Source organism: Coptis chinensis, chromosome 5 (genome assembly GCF_015680905.1).
Source record: "Coptis chinensis isolate HL-2020 chromosome 5, ASM1568090v1, whole genome shotgun sequence".
Taxonomy (NCBI): domain Eukaryota; kingdom Viridiplantae; phylum Streptophyta; class Magnoliopsida; order Ranunculales; family Ranunculaceae; genus Coptis; species Coptis chinensis.
In genome coordinates, this window is record NC_141460.1 from 52,809,798 (window position 1) to 52,828,322 (window position 18,525).

Below are 18,525 nucleotides of genomic sequence, written 5' to 3' on the forward strand. Positions count from 1 at the left end.
ATGAAAGGGTTAGTCACTTGCCTCTGATCATCCACCTGAGAAACATACCCAATAGTTTCAATAACCTCCTCAAACTTAACTTGTTTGGCTGCATTGAAGGAGTCTTCAGAAACATCAAGTACTCTCAGGGCAAAACGAATAACATTTTTAGCTTTCCTCTTCTTTACCTCCTGCACCACCTTGGAATAGAACTCAGAGATCTCCGCCAAGAGAACACCAGCCTTCTTTTCATAACGTAAACACTTCTCTTTGATATCCCTCTCATAGCCTGTCATAACTTCATTTACATGAGTAATGGTTTGACCAAGGGTTCTCGTCTCGATATTCCTACGGTTAAGCTCCCCCTAGACTTGGTCATGCTTCGCTTGCAATGTGGTGAATTGGGAGCACAGTTCCAAGAATTTCACTTTCCAAGAAGCATCCTCGGTAGCTCCCTTCTGGGCTTTGTCTAGAGAGTTTTGGAGGTTGGCAATCGAGACCAAAATCTGACTTCTTCTCTTTGACCAAAAGTTAGTCGACATAGGTTTGCAGTTCCTCAACCCTTTTCTCAGCAGCCTCTCTCGCCTAGTTCAGCTCACTAGTGGCCATGTCATCGGCAACTGTACTGGCTGAGGTCACAAAGATTGGTTCTTTCATGGCCAAGAAGTTATTCACTAACTGAAAAATAATATAGGGTGTGTAAGCAACATAATGAGAAAAACATAACATTGTACAGAGAATGAAGTTTTACCTTGGCAAGATAAACGGCAGATCTGTTAAATGATAGATCCAGACTACTAGCCATACTAGCTTCAGCTCTATCAACAGGAAGTTGCACAACTTCCAGAACTCCAAGCGTGATGTCAACATCATTAACTGAGTGTTTATTGGTAATGGGAATCTCATCAGGTCTGCCCCAACACCTCATTTCCACGATCATCTCCCTTTCAAGAGAGTTTGGGGATTCTGTCGACAAGGGTATATCATCTGCTATCCTCCTCCTATGTCCATCCCCAACTCGAGGAGGAAAGAGAGCAACAGTTGCAATGGCTGTCTCAATGATGCCTTTCCCCTTTCAGTCATCGGGGAGGGAAGAATTAGAAGTCAACGATACATGTTCACTAGCCTATTCAGAACCTAAGAGAGGGTCTGGAACTAGTAGTGGTGCAGTAACTTCCTCAGAAAACTTACCCAAACTTGGAACATTCACAGGAGGCTTAAAAGATGTCTCTTCATCCACAGATAGAGGACGAAATTTGGTTATCTTACTTGAAGGTGCAGCACCAGGAGCAAGAGCAGAATCAGTTCTCTTCTACTTTGAGCGGTTGGACACACGTACTTCCCTCTTAAAATTGTTAACTGCCATAAGTTTGTGCAGTAGTTCAAGGCCCCTCCCACCAATGATTACACAATCATCGCTAACATCAGGCTCCTGAACTATACCCGATGTGGCAGTGTCACTGGAAGTCATGATAGAACTCTTCTCTTTACAGTTTTCCTTTCTTCTAGTGTTAAGAAAAGATTTGTCCTGACCTGGAGGAGGAAAAAGACCAACATCTTGATCTATAGGAGGACGGAGTATTGTGCGCCTAGTGTTCACAGTGTTAACTCCAAACAGAGAAAAGCCAGGGGCAAGTGCCAGCAGTTCTTCAGTAGATATGTTGAAATACTCAATGAGGCGGGTGGGATCAGGAACTACCACCCAGGGCATCCTCTGGTCTTTGGAGATCTTGTTGAGGAAATCCACAGTAGCAACATCAGTTGTGGTAAGTTGGTTCCATGGGGAAGAGTCATCTAAGGGATAATAACAAGAGAAATAAGTTGAAAGCACTTATAGAGGATTTGTAAATTAATGAGAAAGTATGCTTACTGGTCAGTGCATGAGTATGTTTTCTGGGAACATGAATCCCCACTGGTTCGCCATGAGCATCTTGAGGACAGAGGTCCCACTCGTCACCCAACACCTGAATGTGGTGATCAGCCTAACCATCATCGCTATGTTTTCCCTCGAAGAATATGATTAGAGTATTCTTGTCCCTCGTCATGAGGTAGTAGTAAGACTGGTCCCGAATGTGACGGACCTCATAAAAATACCCAAACACCCATCTGTTGAAGACGAATCCATGCCTCTTTGTCAGTATGGTAGAGTACATGACAGTTCTATAGAACATGGGTGCTGCTTGACCAAGGGCAAGATTGAAGTACATCAGACACTCCCTTAATAATGGGCAGAGAGGAAGAGTGAGACCAGGAGAGCAAAAAATTCATATACTAAGAAGCTACCAGAAGAGATAAGGAAGATTCTCTTTCCAAGCCCCTTATATATAGATAGGATGGACTGTTACGATTAACCCAAGCGTTGCACCTTTTCGGGATAGAACTGCCATCATTACCTTTTTTTGGGAAACAGCGTGTCTACGCGAGCCGTCTTTTGAAAGCCTTAATTAGGTGAGTCCGTCAGCAGTTCCAACAACTATTTATGAAAAAGATTCTCACACCAAAAGCAGTGTTGTTTCAAGCACCCACGTGCTAGATGACACGAGAGGGGGCATCTGTAAGGGGGATTTCCCGTCATTGATTAGATGACTCGTGGATAGGAAATGACCTAGGACTATGGATACCCAAAATAAGACGAGAACCATTGGATTAGTTCTGAGAATAAGTTATCTCGTGTTTATCATGAGTGTGTCGTAAGCCTCTGAATATACCAGTTCTCCAAGTCGTTAGGAACGGATAAAGACAGTTCCTTAACAGAAGGAAACTAGAGAGGGCGATATTTGATGATAAGGAAGGAATTAGAATGACATATCTTTAAGAGTTACCTTTTAGAACTAATCTTCCCATATGTGGTGGGATATTATGACCAACAAGGAAACCTACCTCTAATAAGATATAGTCTAGATTCAGACTTCCATAAGGAGAGGATTCCTAATAGGAAGGCAGAGTCCAAAGATGGAAGGGAACTCACAAGCGGTGAGGTTAACCCTAACCTTAAGACTCTCAAGGCTATTCCTATATAAACTATAGGAATTCGCTCTTAGGAACTATGCAAAATAGGGTTTGATTCTTCTAAATAAACAAGGAGATATGTAGGCAGCCACCAGGCGGTTCAACCCTGAACACTAAATCATCTCATCCTTTCTCCATCAAGAAAAAGTTCTAAATCATAAGGCATAGAGAAGGATCAGGGGATACTAAGAAAATCCCCTACATCTACCATGAAGGATGTGGTGTGGGAGGAAGTTTTAAGGTTACTCGATGTGGGTATTATATACCCTATCTCTGATAGTGTTTGGGTAAGTCTAGTCCATGTTGTTCTAAGAAGTCTAGCATTACAGTTGTGCGAAATGTTAAGGATGCATCTCCACTCGCATTCTAGTGAAATGGAGAATATGCATTGACTATCGTAAACTTAATGCGGTAACTCGTAAAGATCACTTCCCACTTCCCTTCATTGAACAGATGCTTGAACATTTAGCGGGTCATACATATTACTATTTTCTTGATGGTTATTCAGGCTATTTTCAAATAGTAATCGATTTTACTAATCAAGAAAAAACAACATTCACTTGTCCCTTTGGAACCTTTGCATATATATAAAAGAATGCCTTTCGGCCTTTGTAATGCCCAGGTACATTCCAACGTTGTATGCTTCACATTTTTAGTGATATGGTTAAACATTTTATGGAAGTTTTCATGGACAATTTCTCCATATATGGTAATTCATTCGATAGACGCCTATCAAATCTTTCCCAAGTTTTTTGCGTATTGTGAAGAGAAAAATCTAGTCCTTAACTGGGAAAATTGTCATTTTGTGGTCACCAAAGGAATCGTTCTAGGACATATTATTTCCAAGGATGAAATAGAAGTAGATTAAGCTAAGATTGAAAAAATTACATCTCTTCCTATATCGAGAACAGTTCGAGGCATACATGCCTTTTTAGGCCACGTAGGGTTCTATAGGAGATTTATTCAAGATTTCTGTAAGGTTACTCAACCTTTAACAAATCTTCTGAGTAAAGATGTCGTCTTCGATTTCAATTTCAATTGCAAACAAGCTTTTGAGAGCTTAAAAACCGCCCTAACTGCAGCTCCTATAATTCAACCACCTGATTGGTCTAAACCATTTGAACTAATGTGTGACGCTAGCGGCTATGCTATTGGAGTTGTCCTAGGTCAATGACGAGACAACAAACCCATTGTCATTTACTACACTAGTAAAACTATTAATGAAGCTCAACGTAACTATACCACCACTAAGAAGGAGTTCCTCACTGTTGTTTATGCCTTGGATAAGTTTCTTCCATACCTAGTTGGTTCTTCAACAATAGTCTACATTGACCATGCGGCAATTCGTTACCTAGTAGCGAAAAAAGTTGCAAAACAGAGGTTGATCCGATGGATCCTCCTCTTGCAAGAGTTTACTCTCAAAATCAGAGATAAAAAAGGTTGCGAGAATATTGTTGCCGACTATTTATCAAGACTCATCAGTGATGTCGATAATGATCCAAAGCCCATTTGTGATTCCTTTCCTGATGAACACTTGTACTCAGTCTTTTTGTCTCCTTGGTACGCTGATATAGTAGACTACCTAATTACCAAGGAAGTCCTTTCATCTTGGTCTCATGCTGACCGAAAAAAGTTCTTCTCCACTGTGAAATTTTATTTCTGGGATGATCCCTACCGATTCAAGTATTGTTCAAACCAACTAATACGCCGTTGCATTCCTGAATGGGAACACAATGACGTGTTATCCTTCTGCCATGAACAATCTTGTGGTGGTCATTTCAGTAGTAAGAAAATTGCATCCAAGGTTCTACAATGTGGTTTTTTACTGGCCCACACTATTTAAAGATGCACATGAGCATTTCAAAGCATGTACCCGCTGCCAACAGCTAGGACGCATTACTCAACGCAATATGATGCCCTTAAATCCAATTCTAATTGTAGAAATTTTTTATGTTTCGGGCATCGACTTCATGGTTCCCTTTCCAAATTCTCATGGCTTTCTCTATATCCTGGTAGCTATTGACTATGTGTCAAAATGGATTAAGGCAATAGCATGTCATGCTAATGATCATAAGATCGTCATTTTTTTGTAAAATAAAATATTTTCTCTCGTTTTGGTGTTCCCAGAGCTATCATTAGTGATGGGGGAAAACATTTTTGTAATAAAATTTTTGAGTTGTTATTAAAGAAATATGGAGTCACCCACAAGGTGGCAACTCTGTATCATCCTCAGACCAGTGGCCAAGTGGAAGTCTCTAATAGAGAAATTAAGTCCATTTTAGAGAAAAATGTTCATCCATCTAGGAAAGACTGGTCTCTCCGATTATCTGATGCCTTGTGGACATATAGAACGACATTTAAGACACATATAGGGATGTCTCCTTACCGCCTCATTTCTAGAAAACCTTGTCATCTGCTGATTGAACTTAAGCATCGTGCTCTATGGGCCATCAAAAGCCTCAATTATAATACCAATGCGGCAGGCGAGAAGCAAAAATTACAATTAAATAAGCTTGAGGAAATTCTTAGTGATGCATATAATCTCTCAACATCCTATAAAGCCAACATGAAAAGAGTGCATGACAAGCACATATTGAGAAAAGATTTCAAAATTGGTCAAAAAGTTTTGATGTACAGCTCAAGATTACATATTTTTCCAGGAAAATTGAAAAGATGATGGTCTGGTCCTTTCATTGTCTCTACTGTCACCCCTTATGGGGCAATCTCTTTGAAAAATTTAAACGATAACAACGAATTTCAAGTAAATGACCAATGCCTCAAATATTACCACGAGTTACGATCTCCAGATGTCGAAAAGACTCTTCTCCAAGATCCAGTCTATAGAGACTACTAGATTCACTGGTGTACTTCCTTCCATGTGTTTAAAAAAAGGGAAGTACACCATTCTAGTAGCCAGGCCCTCTTTTCTTTTCTTTTCTCAAATCTCTTAGAGAGTGTGGTTGCAAGCGCCGGAATCGCAGCCCACAACAACTCTATTTCAAACTGAGTATAAATATTTTCTGATAATCGAGTAAACGTGCCTTCTAGTAAACGATAGGTACCAAATATTTCCGCTCCTTCCTTCTCTTCCCTTTTCTACTCTCTTCCTCGTGAACTTCAGCTAATCATTTGGTGTAAGTCTCACTCATCATGAATAGGTAATGGTCATAGTACTTTTGCTCGTAAATGTCGTGCTCGAAAGATGGGGTGGTGTATGCATTATCAAACACCTTTCTGTCCAGGTCTTCAATCACTATCTGATACTTGCCAGTATAAGGTATACTTTTGCCTGACACCAGCTGAGTAGGATAAACTTCATCGCCGTGTCATTGCTCCCATGGGTTGGGAATCATCATGAGGATCTTACGTTAAAAGACTCACAATCGTCTTGAGGATCTGACATTAAAAGACTCAACATGTATATACTCGTGTTTTTTTTCCATTTCCCATTTGCACTAGCACTGTGCACAATGAGATTTGTGTTCAACATTGGATGTTACCTACTCGAGACATGGGCAATGGACTCAAACAGACCAACTAATCAGCTCCCAAATATGCGTTTTATTACCCGTATTTTGCTGCATTATGATAAGAGCCCAAAACTGTAGTTTTAACCCATTAACAATAATATTTTTAGACCAATTATGCGAGTAATAAATAAGAGTTAATGCTAATTATGTGTTTTTATGTATTTCAGGCATTGAAGTTAATTATGTGCAGAAATGTGTCACTTTTACGATATAAAGGAGCAAGGGTTGGTTGCTAAGAAGTTCTGTAATTAAAGGCCAAGACGAGCAGAAACAGCACACAAAAGTCAGTAGAACTTCCAAAGACCGTATCGTTGGATTCAGGCCTCGAAATTGGGCGTACCTTATGTTAAAATGACTGGCTCAGAAAGAGCTTTCCAATGGTTCAAACCTTGACCCAATCAGAGGAGCAGAAGTGGACTAAAAGCCTATTGAAGTTAAAGCCAGCTGAAAAGAGTCCTATGGACTGAAGAAATTGGGCTTTGGGCTCGATTTTCCGGCCCAAAACATGGACCCTCAGCCCATGCACGAAAATGTGGATCTGGTCTCCTCCATTTCCACACACAAGACTTAGCTCTTAAGTATCAATTACGTTAGGATAGCAGGTAGCCATTAAAGCTTAGTTCTAGATCTAGTTTTTCAATTAATTAATTAGTTGTTATTCTTGTTTTAATTTCAGTATTGAATGATTGTTATTTAGTTGTTAGATCAATAAAATATTTAGTTCTTGATAATCTAGTTTTGTTTTCCATTAATTATTAGCTTCAATTCTTAGATTTACTTATTTGTCATTATTAGTTTAAATCAATTATTGCATGAGTAGTTTCCATTTGAGTTTAAATAAGCAAAGTTTCAATCTTTTTATGATGACTTGTTTAATTGCATACGGAAATGATAGCATGATGATTCTAGGCTAAACCTCCATTAGAGGGAGTTGAAGAAGCCTTGATGAAGCTTGATTTGTGTTAGCTTAGAGTAGTCGTAATTTCCATTCCATTCTAAAAACGATTAGTTCACCATGAAAATGGATTTGATCGTTCACATGCTAGATGTTAGTTGGTAGAGATTACCATGAACAACTAGGGATTAGGAAGAACCAATTATTCTGCGAAAGTTGTTTAATTCGGATTACGACAATTCGTCGTTAGTAAATTAAGTCAAGTTAAGGTGGAATCAATCCCCCCTAATTCTTTATTATAGATTCAACCCGTAGCATTTCGTAGTTGAATCCCATTATCTTGTTAGTATAAATTGCATCGTAGTATAATTCGTAAAACTCTCATTGACTTTGGTAGGATTGATAGTCATAGAAAACTTTGAATGCTAAAGAACTAAGAGTGAAACGAATCTTCTATTCCAACTCTACTTCAATAGTATCGAGAGTAGAAATCTTTGATAAGAACTGTTACGAAAAAAGTTTTAGTTTTACTTCCGTTTAGATTTTATCGTTTATTCGGAGTAGAATTATATTCAATTTTATCGGATTATAAAATGGCGCCGCTGCCATCTTAGTTCCCTTTGGTATTGCTTTCTTTAGAATTGTTAGTTTTCCAAAGTCTCATAACCCACCCACCCTTGTTTGATTCTCACTGTGGTTGTCCGTTTCAGCACTGAAAATTTTTCTCGCAGAATTACACAAAGCGCGACCCGCTCCCTGGGCAAGCTAAATTGGAGCGCCACCCGCGCCCAAACGCCTAGAACTCCACTTTTTGGCTGAGCGCGACCCGCGCCTTGCCAACGCAAAACACGAGCGCCCCCCGCGCTGAAACGCCTGGACCTTGAGGTTTTCCATGAGCGCAACCCGCGCCCTGGGCAAGCTAAATTGGAGCGCCACCCACGCCCAAGAGCCTGGAACGCCACCTTTTAGCTGAGTGCAACCCGCGCCCTACCAAGGCAAAACAAGAGCGCCCCCCGTACTGAAGCACCTGGACCTTAAGTTTTTCCCTGAGCGCTACCCACACCCTACTGAGGCCTATCCTGAGCGTGACATGCGCCCTCTGCTGAAACTGCCCGATTTCCACAGGTTTGTTTCAAACTTCCATTTCTTCAAAGTTATTCAGTGTTTCTAACATTATACAAACACTGAGATCGCGTATACAAGACGCTATTCAAACGCGTAGCAAGGAGGCATTCAGGTACTCCTTCTTCCACTCCTCGCCTCTTCTGTCAGAGGAGTTTAATTCTAGTATAATCAGGCTTCTTTTTCGTAAACATCAACGCACATGCCTATCTAGAAATTTATAGTTAGAGTTTCGTTTGCATATTAATTGTCTTAGAATATATTTTTAAAACCAATATGGCATATCAATATCTAGACGAACAATCATGTGATTATTATGTAAACCCTTCACCATGTTCATGCTGCGATAGTCCTTACCATTGGGCTTCTCATGCACATCATACCAAGAGTTTTGACCTACTATAGAATATAATAATAATTATGAGCCTCAAATTTCAAATTTTCATAGTAACCAATACAATCAAGAGTTTTCTAGTCATCCAAACTATACATGGAGTCAACCTAACCCAAAGACAAGATCTTTAAATCAACCAGAGTTACTCAAACGCCAATAACTATGACTATCAAACACCGTATCAACCAGAACCACACCAACAAACTTCCCCTCCGCTAACAACATTTGATAAAATAATGGCCCAAAACAAAATAATACTTTAGAACCTAGAACGGACAAGATTGATGCTAACCTCACCTACGCCAGACCTTTCCACCATGCCAGAAATCACCCACCCATCTAGCTCGCTACCTTTCCAAGACCAAATTTCCCAACAAATAGCCAACATTGGAAAAACGTTTAGAGAACAAAATGCAGAAACCCAAACTATGCTTTAGAATCTAGCCAAAATGATTTCCATGATCCCTTCACCTAACACAGAACTTTCAACCTTGCCAGAGATCGACACACAAGATGAACCATTAGCTTCCCATGACCCTCCCATTAACCATTATATTAACTCCACACATCAACCTGGATGAGGAAATTCTTGAAGACGACTCTATAGGACTTGTTTCGGATGACCATGATGCCATTGAGGAAACTTATATTGTTTTAGAGGATGAGAGTGAGGAAATAGAAATCAACAATTCTAATATAAGGCATGAACAAGGTAATGTGCAGGAATTAAAGAAAGTAACATCTTTAGAGCAATGTGAATCTAAATTTAGTTTGGCAGCTGAGGAAATAACAATGGAAAACATAGATGAAATTCTTAAAGATAAAGCCACAAACCACAACTTTATGGATTCAACTAAGCTAGATGAAGACTTCAATGATTTCTTAAGAGCATGTGAGGATCCACCAACTGATGAACCACCAACCACCCACCATCCACCTGAGTTACCACCTCCTAAAATATAACCATCTATCACAACTAAACCATCAATTCACCCACCATTTCAGAGGAACCTCAAATTTGCACTTGAGCCTATTGCCTCAAAAACACTCTATAATTTTTTCAACCCTCACGGTGAAGAGTGTTTGCCTAGCACACAATCCCATGAGTACACCATTCCTGTAGTTGAGAGCGAAGCTTTGACCGAGTGTAGTGAGAAACCTGCTTTGTCTTATTTTTCCTCATCTGAGCCTCATGAAAGACATCAGGATCCATACTTCATTACTTTCTCACCTAAAGTATCGCTAATTCATCTTTTGGGTCATTCCAACCTTTTAACACAGCTACAACATGATGGTTTGCATATGTTCTTTGATAGATTGCATAAGTTTTCTTTCATTCTTCTACATGATTGCTTCCAATTATACAACTTCATTCTGTTTGGAGGTGCATTTAGTATCATGTTTTTATGGCTAGACCCCCAACTCTTTCAACTATTAGCTTATAGTTGACCACGCATCATCTATTTTGTGCCACCCCAGTTTCTCGCTTGTTTAGGGGTGTGCACAATCTAAGGGAATCTGACTTAAAATGACCCCATATTAAGTCTAGGGGAATCTGACTTTAAAAGACCCATGTTTAAAACAAATTTTCTAAACTCTGTTCTATAAAATTTGTTTGGGGGTGGGGTGTTTGGTTTTTCCATTCTTGATCACTCAACATCCTATTCTTATCACTTCCTCATCTCGTAGCTAGATTTCTTGGTGTTTGTTGTTTTGATGTTGTTTTTATTTTTTTTAGTAGATTGGATGTTAAGTTATTAAATTCAGTAGTTAAATTTGAATTTGGTAGTTATATATTGTTTGAATTTCAATTTTAATATAATGTAGTTCTTTTCAAATTGTGCATTGTTTTATTGTTATTCCCACCTTCCCGAATTGTTTGGGGGTGGTATTATTTATTCTAGCATGATTTTTATATGATCCTCATTTTTCAAAGTTGTTTTGGAGTGATTGTTGAGAATATTGCCGATATTGGCATGCCTATGATTAGATGTGGTGGTAGGATGAAATCTATAAGAGTTAGAAGTTACTATTCTAAATTCAGTCTAAGAGATATTAGGTTTGTATTAGAATCAAGAATATGGGTTGTTTTCGTTTACGGTTTTAGAAATTTTTGTTTCCGGCAATTGCCTTAAAACTTTTTGGAAACTTCCCGATTCGTTTTAGAAACTCAAACCTATATAAACTTCATTCATTCTCCACACAAAACTCACATCTCTCACATTCATCTCTCACCTTTCTCTCCCATGTTTCCCATTTTTCTTCTCCATTTTAGCAACTCAGTAGCTCGGAGCGCACCTGCGCCCTAGGCACTGGAACTCAGAATTTTATTAGAGCGCGACTTGCGCCCTACCAAGCCCAGAGCTGAGCGCGACCTGCGCCCAAAACACTAGACTTCCAGTTTTCATCCTGAGCGCAACCCGCGCCCATCCCAGGCAAAAAGTGAGCGCACCTTACGCCCAAGTGCCTGGAACTCGAAAACCACAGAGGTGCACCCCGCGCCTTACCCAGGCATATGTTGAGCGCACCCGCGCCCAGAACCCCGTGGGCAAGAAAAATTCCAATTTTTTGTGGGTTGTTCCAGGATCATTGCAACTATTCTAGAGAGTAGTTTTGTGATGACTTCTCCTATAGTAATACCGGAGCAGTCTTTCGAACACTTGTTGGGGAGCGAGACTTATGGACATTGGTTCCGCGAAAGGATCACGCAGTTCGGATGGAGGCATCTTCTGGTATGTGAAGACGACTCGTATTCTCCTAAGCTTATTGAATTTTTTTACAATAATGTTAAGTTCTATTGTAACCAGGATGGAGAACAAGAATTCTCCGTCACGGTTAATGACACACCACTAGAATTCAATAAGTATGTGGTAGCATTAGTTTCGGGAATACCAATACCTGATCCTATTCACACGTGGGGATATATGACCGATAATGCATACCTCTATGACTATACATATTTCCATGAGTATTATTGGGGAGGGATATTTCGTATAATGGACCAAGGGCGTTACAACATAGCCCTTGGTAGCCTGTCCCTAAATGTAGACACCACTATGTTATTCATCCTGATGAATATTTTAGGGGATTGGCAGTTTACCTCTACAAATAGTACCGCTGGTGACGTTTTCCTTGCTTCAGCTGAGGGACGTCGCCGTTATGACATTCCCCGAGTATTAGTGACTAGTCTTAAGAGAGCCCAAAGCATGCGACATAAGTATCTTCTTATGCCTGTTTTGGTTTGTCGCATCATGCTCAGTTGTCTACCTAAATTCTGTACCCAGTTCACAGATTGGAAAAGGGTTGAAGTCATGAGACCTACCAATTATGTGGTTTGCTCATTTCGAGTAATGACTTGGTCGGGATGGCAGGTGCAACCTCATTTGGTTGCTCCTTACACCCCATCAGACATAGTAACACTAGACAGTTTAGCACAAGTTGACGACACACGGCGGTGGGCTTGGCAAATTATCATGCCATGGCAGGATGCGAAGGAACCTCCTCTCTTTGGAGAGGGAAATGAGAAAAATGCTTAAACGGGAGTTAAGGTTAGTTTTTATTTCAGTTAGTGTCTGCTTATGTCCCAAGCAATTTATTTCTCATTAACCCTATTACGGGTGGAACTCTTATAGAGTTGCGCCAGTTTTTCTTTTCTATATTAGTATGTTTAACCTTATTTTGAAGATGTTCTAGAATTTCACGCGTTTCCATGGTATTTCTCTACCCTATTTATTTAAATACTTTGAGGACAAAGCATGCTTCTTGTTTGGGGGGGGCATAGAAACACGTGTAATTAAGGCATCTGTTAGGATATAGATATGTATAATATGCAATTGTTTTTATAGTTAAAAATCCAAAAAATATTAAAAATATTAATAAAAAGTTTATGATGTACACTTAGGAATATTGGTATTGATTTCCTTCTCTAGGCTCTTGATAATCTAGAAATCTCACGTAGCTTTTGCATTGGAATAGTTTTTAGAAACTTAGGTTAATATGTAGGTAATAATCCTTGCATCTATCTATAAATATGTTACATGAGTATCTATGATTGTTGGCAGTAAGTTTCTGAAATCTAGGTTAGAGTACTTATTCTACAAATCCTGTGAGAATATAGCCTAAAGCCTTATATGAGTGAAACATTTGAGAAATGACACAAGGGAGAAGTAAAATCCGGATAGAAAAATAACACGTACTTGCTTGATCACTATACCATATCCTAAGTGAGAATTTAGGCCCTCTTTGGATCGATATAGCCAGAAATTCAAACCTATGAATTATTTTCCGCTAGTCGCCCCTCTGAGCCTTTCTTTAGCCTTTCATAAACCGCAAATCCTTTACCCTATTACAAAACAAAACAAAATAAAAAATCAACCTACCCAATTCTTTGAATAAGTCTGAGAATAGAGATGAAGAATAGAAAAGGAAAGAACCTTTGAAATCAAGAATTTGTTAGTCGCTTCAGATGAGAAAAGTAAGTTTCCATCCAAATAAAAAAATAAAATAATAAAAAGAAAATAAAAATAAAGAGTTAAAACTCCAAAAATAGAATCAAGGAGTCAAAAGCCAAAGAAAAAAAAATGGCTAAAGATGGAAACAAAGTGTAGAAGCAAAAGTAAAGAACAAGGGTTTCTCTAGTTACATAATATGAAGCCTTCATCTCAGACTTGTCCTTTTTGAATATTCATTTCCTTCCTTCTTAAACCATCTCCTAATCCCCACAACACCTAATAAAGACCTCTAGCTCAATTAGGAATAGGTTAGTGTGATAGTAAGTGGCAGATGTGTTTGATCGACTCCGGCTTCCTTGTGTGTCATTGAGTTTGTAAGGTAAAGTGTGCCCACTGCACACTGGAGTAGGAAAACTTGAGTAGAAAAATCAGAGTGGTTTTTGTCTTGACATTTATGTGAGGACCTACTTAAGAATGTTATTCCGAGTTTTCAAAAATGGACCTGCTAGTTCATCTCATATTATTACTCATTGTATATATGTTTATTTGTCGATGATTGATTATTATGCATACATTAGCATAGGTTTCGACTTGATTATTCAGTATTCATTTCTAGTGAGATGTATAGATAATTGAGACATAGATAAGGAAACAATAGTTTTATTTCTGAGTCGTTGTAGTATAGATAAAGTTTGTGAGTACCTTCACTGGAAAACTCTCACGAGGCTATAACTCGTCTACTAGGGAATTCCTAGTGGTTTAAGGCCTTGTTACATATGGTCAATGTAATCGCACTCGGCGAAACGAGATTACTTAGAACTCTATTTTTGGTCACTTATACAAATTTCTCATATTTGCTTGAGGACAATCAAAATGCTATTTGGGGGTGGTTTGATAAGAGCCCAAAATTGTAGTTTTAACCCCTTAACAATAATACTTTTAGACCAATTATACGAGTAATAAATAAGAGTTAATGTTAATTATGTGCTTTTATGTATTTCAGGCATTGAAGTCAATTATGTGTAGAAATGTGTCACTTTGGAGATATAAAGGAGTAAAGGTTGGTTGCTAAGAAGTTCTGTGATTAAAGGCCAAGACGGGCATAAACAACACACAAAAGTCAGCAGAACTGCCGAAGATCGTATCTTTGGACTCAGGCCTCAGAATTGGGCATATTTTATGTCAAAACGACCATCTCGGAAAGAGCTTTCCAATGGTCCAAACATTGACCCAACTAGAGGAGCAGAAGTAGACGAAAAGCCTATTAAAGTCAAAGCTAACTGAAAATAGCCCTGTGGACTGAAGAAATTGGGCTTTGGGCTTGATTTTCTAGTCCAAAACATGGACCCTCAGCCCATACACGAAAATGTGGATCTGGTCTCCTCCATTTCCACACACAAGACTTAGCTCTTAAGTATCAATTAGGTTAGGATAGCAGGTAGCCATTAAAGCTTAGTTCTAAATTTAGTTTTTCAATTAATTAATTATTTGTTATTCTTGTTTTAATTTCAGTATTAAATGATTGTTATTTAGTTGTTAGATCAATAAAATATTTAGTTCTTGATAATCTAGTTTCGTTTTCCATTAATTATTAGCTTCAATTCTTAGATTTACTTATTTGTCATTATTAGTTTAAATCAATTATTGCATGAATATTTTACATTTGAGTTTAAATAAGCAAAGTTTCAATCTTTTTATGATGACTTGTTTAATTGCATATGGAAATGATAGCATGATGATTCTAGGCTAAACCTCCATTAGAGGGGGTTGAAGAAGCCTTGATGAAGCTTGATTTGTATTAGCGTAGAGTAGTCGTAATTTCCATTCCATTCTAGAAACGATTAGTTCACCATGAGAATGGGTTTGATCGTTCACATGCTAGATGTTAGTTGGTAGAGATTACAATGAACAACTAGGGATTAGGAAGAACCAATTGTTCTGCGAAAGCAGTTCAATTCGGATTATGACGATTCGCCGTTAGTAAATTAAGTCGAGTTAAGGTGGAATCAATCCCCCCTAATTCCTTATCATAGATTCAACCCGTAGCATTTTGTAATTGAATCCCATTATCTTGTTAGTATAAATTGCATCGTAATATAATTCGTAAAACTCTCATTGACTTTGGTAGGATTGATAGTCGTAGAAAACTTTGAATGCTAAAGAACTAGGAGTGGAACGAATCTTCTATTCCAATTCTACTTCAATAGTATCGAGAGTAGAAATCTTTGATAAGAACTGTTACGAAAAAAGTTTAGTTTTACTTCCATTTAGATTTTATCGTTTATTCGGAGTAGAATTATATTCAATTTTATCGGATTATCACATTACAAACTTTCTTATGCTTAACGAAAAGTGAACTCATAGCATTTACTGCCTTTTTCAGGTTAAAGAGTATTTCAAACCACTTATCATAAAAGCTACGTCTTAGCACCAAAAGGAGCCTTAATCATACTTTTTATGAAGACCACTAGCTGCTATAGAAAAGTATTGAAAAATTCAAAGTCAACTAATCAAAGTCAACAGTCAAAGTCCTCAAATAAGAATACCAGAGATGGAGGCACTTATCTCAAATTATGAACACTTCCTCCCTAAACCTACCTTGGTCAAGAAGGCACCAAAAAGCAAAAGTGAAAGGGTTAGAAAAGGTGAGGTGTCTAGTTTGTAATCTAGAAGGGCAAATTTGGCAAAAGTAGGGGTATATAACCCAAAAGCAAGGGAAGGAGAAACTTTCCATTTTCTTAGGATCCAAACCATTTGGTTTGTTTATTTTCTTGTCTTGTTTTTCAATTCATGTTTTTAATTTTTTGTTGTTTTATTTTATTTCAATCAACTTGTTATTTCTTTTTCTTTATTTCAATCAAAATTGTTACTTGTTCTTTGTTTCAATCTTTAATCTTGTTTGCATGTTTTTCTTTCAATGTTTTAATCAATCTTTCTTTCATGTTTTTAAGTCATTTCAATCAAACAATCAAAGATTTCAAGTTTATTAGCTTAGAACCATTCTAATCCTACAAGAGTCTATATTTCTTCTTCATATCTCCCTCACTCAAACTCTAAACAATTTAGGATGAACCTCAACTTCTAATCTAAACTCTTTTAAAGTATATTCCCTACATTATTAAAACTTCAAATGGCGCCGCCATCATGGATTGAAGGAGTGAAAGTGATTGATTGAAATTCTAAGAAGGGAGCATCATTCTCATCTCTCCATTTCTATTTTTTTTCAATTTTTTGTCATTTTATTTTTTTATTTCTCTATACTGATCTACTTTTTAACAAATCAGGTTGTAGGATAACAAGGCTGGAAAGGAGCTGAAGACACTGACAAAAAACCGACACCAAGTCACCGGCGCCGGCGGGCGGTCGCCCAGGTACCTCCATAGAAGTGTGTCCAATTTTTTGGTCGTCCATTTCATTTGTGATGAACAATTGTACTCTGAGCCTAGATTTTGTAATATAGTAGGAGAAAGCAGTGGAACTTGTTTGTAATAGTTAGTGATAAAAAGAAAAATGAAAAAAGAAAAAGAAAAATTAGTTTTTGATTGATTTCTTATGATGAACATGAGTAAAACTTAGTTTAAGTTATATATTTACCAAGGAATTAGGGTTTTAATTGCCTTGGGAAGTTCAAGTGTGTGAGGAAAGTTATGGATCATAGCTCACACACTTTGAATCAACTTGGTAATCAACACTCTAAGTCCAATTGACTTTTTTTTTTTTTTTTTTTTTTTTTTTTTTTTTTTTTTTTTATTGGAAAGCGAGGTTTTTAACGAGGTCCCCTACCCCTTTTTATTTAAAATAAAAGATCTGTTACAGTTTGTTACATTCTTACATATTGTTTCCCCACTGAATCATCATGAATGATTTTCATTACATCTTCCGGGAATGAATTAAAATCTATTTCTATATAGCTCTCTGTGGGTGCTAGCAAGTGTGTCTGCTAATTTGTTGGCTTCTCTGTAAACATGTCTGATAGAAAATTCTTCTAGCTGCTCTCTCATTTGACTGATACTCCTCATCATCTTTTCTGCTTGCCAAGGATGTTGGCCCTCGTTCTGTAAAAAGGATATCACATTTGTTGAATCAATTTGTGCATGAATATACCTGAAGCCATGATCAATAGCCATTCTCAGTCCTTGCTCAACACCTTACGACTCTATTAGAGCTATAAATTGCTTGCTAGCCCTTCCCTTTCGCTTTCACCTGCCCATGCTCATCTTGGATTACCACTGCCCATCTACCTATCAGGCTTTGCAAACTGCCATCAGTACTCAAGTTAAGGATTCTTTGAGTTGCTCGTTCCTATTTGCAGTTCCACTGCTGCCTCTGTCTTGTGTGTACTTCCACATTCCATGTATCTTGAAATTGTTGTTTTTCTGGCCCCTCATCCATCATGATTACCATTGCTTGAAGTTTCGTTTACACATTGCATAATATGAGTTGCACTACCTGCTGAGTGTGTCGCTATTTGTTTTCAAAAAAATTCTCATTGTGATTCCTCCAAATCTAATAGATGTAGCCATTCCAGACCAGCCTTAGAGAATCATGTTTCGGCCTTTTCCCTGCTGTTGTTTTCTAAACCCACTCAGTTTCCTCGCACCAAGTTCCAGCTTGAACTCTGCTGATCCCCATTGAAGTTAACAGACTTTGCCATACTGCCATCGAAAAAGAGCAATCATGAAACAAGTGCTCTTCAGTTTCGATCTCTGTCCAACACATGATGCAGCTGTCGGTGTCCACTTTCTTCCATTCCTTCAGCTTGTCGAGTGTTTTGAACCCTTTATGCAGTGCCATCCAGCTTATAAAGGAGTGTCTCGGAATTCGGTTAGAATACCAGAGCAGTCGATGCCATGCTACTGATGGTCTCATCCCTCGCAAACCATCATAAGTATCTTTCAAACTATACTCTCCCTGAATCGTGGCAGTCCATACAATTTTATCATCTCCAATGGACTCTAGTTAATCTAGGTGATTAATCTAAAACTAGTTAATTAGATTAGTATAATCTTAGTTTAGTTTTAAGTTTGAGCCATTGAAGGCAAAGTTGTATAAATTGTTAAAAACCCAACTTCTGTGCTTTTTAAGTAGGCATTTATTGTAACTTAAAACAAGGTAAAGCTCGAAAGGTTGGGCCTGATTCTCAGA